Source organism: Euleptes europaea, chromosome 18 (assembly GCF_029931775.1).
Source record: "Euleptes europaea isolate rEulEur1 chromosome 18, rEulEur1.hap1, whole genome shotgun sequence".
Taxonomy (NCBI): Eukaryota; Metazoa; Chordata; class Lepidosauria; order Squamata; family Sphaerodactylidae; genus Euleptes; species Euleptes europaea.
The window spans coordinates 4,652,371-4,659,881 of NC_079329.1; the positions used below are offsets into that span (position 1 = coordinate 4,652,371).

Sequence of the window (7,511 nt, forward strand, 5' to 3'; positions counted from 1 at the left end):
ATCTTATAAGAAGCCATTGAATCCCATTAAAGTTTGAGGCAAACCTATAGGCCTAAGAAATATTTCAGCTTCTCTAGCTGTTGTCTGTGGTATAGTAATGAACAATTTCAGCTACAGGTGAAGATATTAGGTTAGAAACAATTTCAGCTACAAAAGAAGATATTAGGTTAGAAACCCTTCTACAATGACATAAGATTGCAGTACATTCTCCCCATATTGTCATCCTTTCCTGGGAGAATGGGAGAAGATAAAGTGTCTCTTCTCTTAGCAGGCTCCTCTTGGGAGATAACCATTCAAGTAGCCAAAATCTGCCTCTGGTCTAGTGGGATTTGTAAACGGCTAACTGAACACATTTCCCAGTAGAAGATCTTTCCTCCTCTTCTTCAAATCATCCTTCCAGAATCATCAACTTTTATTATTTTATTTTATTATTTTAACCCAACTTTGATTTTTACCTAGAGCTGATATTGTATCGAAATAAAACTTGACTTGACTTGAGGTTAGAAACATTAATAGCTTATAGAATGCATTCACACCAAGATAACTGAACAAGAGCAAGAATGAAAGAATATTGGGATAATATGGCACAGCGTGTTGTAGAATTCTTTTCTGAAGACCACCTTGAATTCTATTTACAGAATGTTGACAAAGTGTTACCAGCACCTTCTGGCTTTGGTGTTTGCAGTTAATGAGATCAATGAGAACCCCAAGATTTTGCCCAATGCCACCCTCGGCTTCCACATCTATGACAGCTACCACAATGCGAGGATAACCTATCATAACAACCTGGGGCTGCTCTTCAAATCACTTAGATTTGTTCCAAATTACAAATGTGCCCCTCAGAAAAATGTAATGGCTATCATTGCAGGACTTGACTCTGAGGTCTCCTTCCACGTAGCGGACATCTTAGGTGCCTACAAGATCCCACAGGTAGGATCTATGCATTGTACTCTTGTTCTGGGAGTTATTTGGGATTCAGAAAGAGAGAATGCTGTTGCTTTCTCCCTACACCCCCAAGTCTTCCTTTGGCTCATAGAATCATAGAGTTGGCAGGGGCCATACAGGCCATCTAGTCCAACCTCCTGCTCAATGCAGGATCAGCCTAGAGCATCCCTGACAAGTGCTTGTCCAGCCTCTGCTTAAAGACGGCCAGTGAGGGGGAGCTCACCACCTCCCTAGGTAGCAGATTCCACTGTCGAACAACTCTTATTGTAAATCCCTTTCCCAATATTCATCCGGTACCTTTCCACCCCCAATTTAAACCCGTTATTGCGTGTCCTATCCTCTGCTATCAACAGGAACAGCTCCCTGCCCTCCTCTAAGTGACACCCTTCAAATACTTCAAGAGAGAAATCATGTCCCCCCTTGAGAGAATGAATGCTTGAGAGAACGAATCTTGATCAATAGAGGCAAAGAAATATTTTCATACTTGAGGAAATTCAGCTGGACGTGTCACTGACAAATATCAGACAACTTTGTGGAAACTATTACACGCATTGTGTTTGGATGTATTCACTAACCAAAGTCAGATTCCAATGTATCAAACAATGGTACAAAAACTCTTGTTTCTGGTGGCAGAAGTCAATTAATTGGGTCCAAAGTCCAGTTTATTTTAATGGACAATGCCTCTGTAAGTGGGAAAGGACATTTCTGCCAACCCCTCCCACTAGAGGCCACTGATGTTCCTAAAATTCTGCTCACGGGGAAGACAAAAATAATTAAATATGAATATATGTATTATAACAACAAAAGTTCAATTCCTTAGAACAAAGCTCAGTTCTATAATATTCCAACTGGTACAAGATCCAAAAAGATACTTCTTCATGAAGCCAAACAATTGTAAAGGATCCATATCTGGATTGTTTCACCAAATAACATAAGCACCAAAATATCCTATGTCATTCGGTGAAATGATCCAGATGTGGACTGGATTTGCCACCTCCCCCCACCCCCCGGAAAGTGTTACCGGGGGAACTTTCATCACAGAATATTTGTAAACAGCTTTATATCTGCAAATACATGGTATAAATAGGCATGTCATCTCAGATCTTTATCCTAAATAATTTCTAAAATATTAATCAATTTCCTTCTAGCTCACATATGGCTCATTTGCCCCTGAGGACAGTGATACAAGACTTCCCCCTTCCTTTTACCGCACAGTCCCAAACACAACCCATCAGCATCTGGGGATTATTGGGTTGCTTCTCCATTTTGGATGGACCTGGGTTGGGCTCTTTGCTACAGACAATGAGAACGGAGAACATTTTGTGCAGGCCCTGGAGCCGTTGCTTTCCCACAACAGACTCTGTTTAGACTTCTCTGAAAGAATCTTAAACCAACCCAACTGGAGTAATGTGGCAGAAACAAATGATTTAATTAATAAAATACACCACTTTTATACAGGTAGCAAAGCCAGTACATTTATCCTGTATGGAGAAGCTATGACGATTACACTGTTCATCACTTATCTGCTTCAAGCAGACATTCAGTCTAATGTAAATGCATCTTTTGGAAAGGTGTGGATTCTGACCGCCCAGCTTGATTTCATATTAGCAGGCACTCAAATGGGAGGGGACTTCCAGTTGTTCCATGGTGCCCTTTCTTTCACAGTTCATTCAGATGAGCTACTTGGGTTCCAGAATTTTCTTCAGGTAGTGAAACCTTGTTGGAAACGAGAAGATGGTTTTATCAAAGATTTCTGGGAGCAAGCATTCAACTGTTTTCATCCAGATTGCAGCGTGCCCATAAAAGATGATGGAATGTGTACCGGGGAGGAGAAGTTGGAGAGCCTTCCAAGGACTTTTTTTGAAATGAACATGACTGGCCAAAGCTACAGCATCTATAATGCTGTCTATGCTGTGACACATGCTTTGCATGCTATGTATTCATCCAGATTCAACCACAGAGAAAGGCTGAGTGGCAGAAGAATGGAGCTTCAAGATCTGCAGCCTTGGCAGGTAATGTCTTGACAATAAAGTTACTTTATTAGCATGAATAGATTAGCACCAAATGAGAGAACATCCTGTCTTCTCATGCAATAAAAACATTTGCAGTGGTATCATGTGCTATTATTTGGGGTGTGCGTGTTGTGAATTCATAGTTCTTCCTCTGCTAGGAGACAAGGAGAAATGAGGAACAAACTCTGTATTTGCTAGTCTTCTACCAGAGTAAAATGGCTTCATTTTCTGGCATTAATTAAATGGACGCATGGAAAGTTATCACGAAATATCACATAAACTCTGTTCTGTTGTTAGTCCTTTGCTTTTTCCCCCTCTCTTTTTCAACTAGCTCCATCTATTTCTTCAAGGCATTTCTTTTAACAATTCAGGTGGACAGACATTGTCCTTTGATGAACATAGGGAAATGAGAACGGGATTTGATATAATGAACATGGTGACGTTCCCAAACAAGTCTTTCAACAGGGTGAAAGTTGGAAGTATGAATCCCAGTGCGGTCGACGGAAAAGGATTCATCATTCATGAGGATATGATTTTATGGCACAGAACGTTTAATCAGGTGTGGACTCTAGTGTATTCTCAGGAGACACTGTTTCTCCACATGGGCGAACCATAGTCCAAACCCAAATTCCTTGAAGGCAGTGTACATATTAGGATGTAAGTCTGCTTTGGTTTGCACTGGCAGGGGCCAAATATTTTCTTTGCTGAATAAATTGACCTTGCTATTGGTGATTAGGAGTTTATAATGAAAGCAATGCCTCTAATTAAAAAAATGTAACAATGAACTACCATTTCTTGATCTTTCACAATACTTGAAAAACCCCCCTCAAAAGTTCATGTGTGTGACTGCTTATATAACTTCATTTATACTTGTTCAGGGTATTAGACACCCAGGTTCAACTTTTCATTATTGCTGTTCTAAACAACTCCAGGTTAAGTAATCAATTAAGTAATCACCTGAAAACTGGGTGATAATTGTCCATATCATTTATTCTGTAGGGATTTTTTAAAGGGGGTATATAACCACCTCTTTGAGTGGCCGAAGGAAGGTACACTGAGTCAGTGATAGATTTATGATGGATGTCAATGGTTCCTTAATGTGGTTTGTACATGGATCATGCGACCATGGACATTCCCCCAGCATAGCCTTTTGGGTGCTCAGAGGGCTTAGAGCTAATTCTATGACCGTAGGCAGATCATGAGAGGGGTGTGTGTGTTCCCTTTCCCCCCAGCAGAAAAGCTGGTGGACTCTAACCCAGTTATCTGCCATTAGCTTGAAGCTATGAGCAGACTGTTGCATGCATAATATCCTGCAGCAGTACATTTCGAGACAGCACCCATGTTTATGAATCACCTAATGAGACCACAAATAATATTGTTTCTTTCCTGAACTCTATTAAAAATGTTGACAGGTGCTGCCCCATTCTGTGTGCAATGACTACTGCCCCCCTGGTTATCACAAGAAGAAAAAAGAAGGGGAGAAATTTTGTTGCTATGATTGTGCTCCATGTCCCAAAGGGAAGATTTCAGACCAGAAAGGTAGGTGATCTAGTCCAGGGCTTCATCCACACGTTGTCAGATGTTTTACTTTTGCTGTACAATAAGGCATCATTTCCAACTGGATTATCCTTTTGCAGATGAGCCAGTCCACTTGCAAATAGTTGCTGAGGTGCCATGTTAGCACACTATATGATGGTGTGCTGATGCAGGCCTGACAATCATTTACCAACTTTGAGTTGCTGTAGTGTGCTTCTAATCACTTCTGAAGGATCCTCGATGATCCTACCTCAAGCATGGGTTCAAAAACTGAGGAACATATATCATCCCAAATCTCATGTTCTTCAATGCTATCAGATGTGGGTCATAAATTATATCCCAGCCTCAGGGGAAAGAGAAACAACTAAAAGAGGCAACAATTTGCTTGGTTGGTCAGTGAGTCAGGATCACATCCCAACTTAGGCTGTATTTATTTATTTATTTACTTAATTTATTCCCTGCCTTTCTCCATAATGGGGACCCAAAACAGCTCACTTCATTTTCATTAACCTTAACTTGTAATCCATAACCTTAACTACTAACTTCTAACCACTATCTCTAACCCTACCCCCCCCCCCCATTTTATCCTTACAATAACCCGTGAGATTACGTTAGACTGAGAATGTGTGAGTGGCAGATTTGGGATCCAAACCTGGGTCTTCCAGACTAGACACTGATTTTCATGGTGTGGCTGCTGTTGAACAGTAGGAAGCAGCTGGGGCTGGGTGAGTCACATGGTAGCCAGTAGCCCATTTTTTAATTTATCAAATGTTTTTATTAAAACAGTTATATGATACTTTCCCTCTTGGTTTATGTTGTTTCTGGTCCTGATCAATCCTTCATGTAAGACCCACCCAGTCCCTCAAATGGCTCTTCCTTTGTTGTTTACTGACAAAAAACAAGGCTCGAAGCCTGGCAATACTGTGTGTTGCCTAGCAACAGCCACTGAAGGCATTCATTTCTTAAAGTAGAGGTGCCTCTTCTATCATTTTGAGGGGTTTCAGATTTTTCTGCAAACTGGGACTTTTTTCATGTTTGTAGAAACATCTTTCATGTTTATGCATGACTCAATTTTCTAGATTTAAGTATTCACAGATGGAGCCTTGTTGAGAATTAGCTATTTTCTATTAAAAACTTTTTCAGATGACCACCTCAGCATATGTAACCAGCTGTTTGAATTCACCACAGAGAATGTTTCCAACATTCACTCAGAGTACTCCTCTTTCTTTCTTCACAGACATGGATGACTGCATCATGTGCCCAGAAGATCAATATCCAAGCAAAACCCAAGATCAGTGTATTCCAAAGACAATAAGCTTTCTATCTTACGGAGAACCACTGGGGATCAGTTTAGCCTCAGTGGCCGTTTCTTTTGCTTTGATTACAGCTTTGGTTCAGGGAACTTTCATTAAGCACAAAGATACTCCCATAGTCAAAGCCAACAACCGGGACATCACCTACACTCTCCTCATCTCCCTCCTCCTTTGCTTCCTCTGTTCCTTGCTCTTTATTGGGCCACCTAGGAAGATGACATGCTTACTCCAACAATCTGCTTTTGGGATTGTCTTCTCAATGGCAGTTTCTTGTGTCTTGGCCAAAACCATCACTGTGGTTGTAGCTTTCATGGCCACCAAACCAGGATCCAGGATGAGGAAGTGGGTAGGAAAACGAGTTGCCAACACCATCATTCTTTCCTGTTCTCTTATTCAGACAAGCATTTGTACTGCATGGTTAGGAACCTCTCCTCCGTTTCCAGATTTGGATACACAGTCTTTTTTGGAAGAGACTGTAGCTGGATGTAACATAGGCTCTGTTTTCATGTTTTATATTGTGCTAGGCTACATGGGACTTCTGTCCCTCATCAGCTTGACTGTGGCTTTCCTAGCCAGGAAGTTGCCCGATAGCTTTAACGAAGCCAAGTTCATTACCTTCAGCATGCTGATCTTCTGTAGTGTTTGGGTGTCTTTTATTCCAACGTATCTGAGCACCAAAGGGAAATACATGGTGGCTGTGGAGATCTTCTCTATCTTGGCCTCCAGCGTGGGGTTACTGGTTTGTATCTTTTCACCTAAATGTTACATTATTGTGTTGAGACCTGACCTGAACAACAGGGAACTGCTCATAAAGAGAAAGAAATAAAGAATGCAAGAGTTACTTTCCTATGTAGTTCATCTGTTCAGTCTGTAGAACTGAGACAGTGGATCAACTATCGGAATCAGCTTATTTGGCCATATGTCTGTTCATATGTTCCAACCAAGCCAAACCAACATGCGACAAAATGAAAGAATTGTACAATGAAAGAATTGTAGAACAAAACCTGTGATTGTAAAATGACTGGTAATTCTTCTTTAAAATGCTTTATTTGTTCCGATGATTAGCTTAATTTGTTTAAATTATGCAAACCAAACCCTGCCCAAGATTCCTGTGATCCATTATTAATAGAATAGAATATTTTTTTTCCTCTTAGAACTAGTTTGGTTTTGTGTCTTCTCAATGGACATTTTATTGTACATGCTGGAAAAAAAGGATTACTTCCGTTCATTTGCTAAACAGACTGATGGTTCTTGAAAGGGAACAAAATCGAAAGACCAGAAGAATTCAATGGGATTTCACTGAGAATGCCATCGTGTGTCTAATCCACTCATCTCTACTTAAGGATAGATGGGATCACATTCTAGCTGTATCTGAAGAAGTGAACTGTGGCTCACGAAAGCTCATACCCTGCCAGAAATTTTGTTAGTCTTTAAGGTGCTACTGGGCTCTTGCTCTTTTTTACCTCTCTATGGTGGCCCCTGATGACTGTGGGTGTGCTAAGTGCTGTCAAGTCACTTCCGACTAGCAGAGTGCATATTCTCTTGCAAAGGGGTATTTTCCCCCCATAAGCCATCTGTGGGGTTGGCAATCATTTCACTATGTAATGTGTTTGGAGATCGGGCAATTCGAGTGTTCAAAGCATTCACTCGCATGGTCCTTGAGCATTTCTGCTTGCACACTTTTAACCATGAATATGAGCAACAT

General features: G+C 40.8%; 1 pseudogene; it reads left to right on the forward strand.

The window, feature by feature from the left end:
- The first annotated feature begins 639 nt into the window (after positions 1–639).
- LOC130489902 (vomeronasal type-2 receptor 26-like) lies at positions 640–6,680 on the forward strand (annotated as a pseudogene).
- Positions 6,681–7,511: the final 831 nt, after the last annotated feature.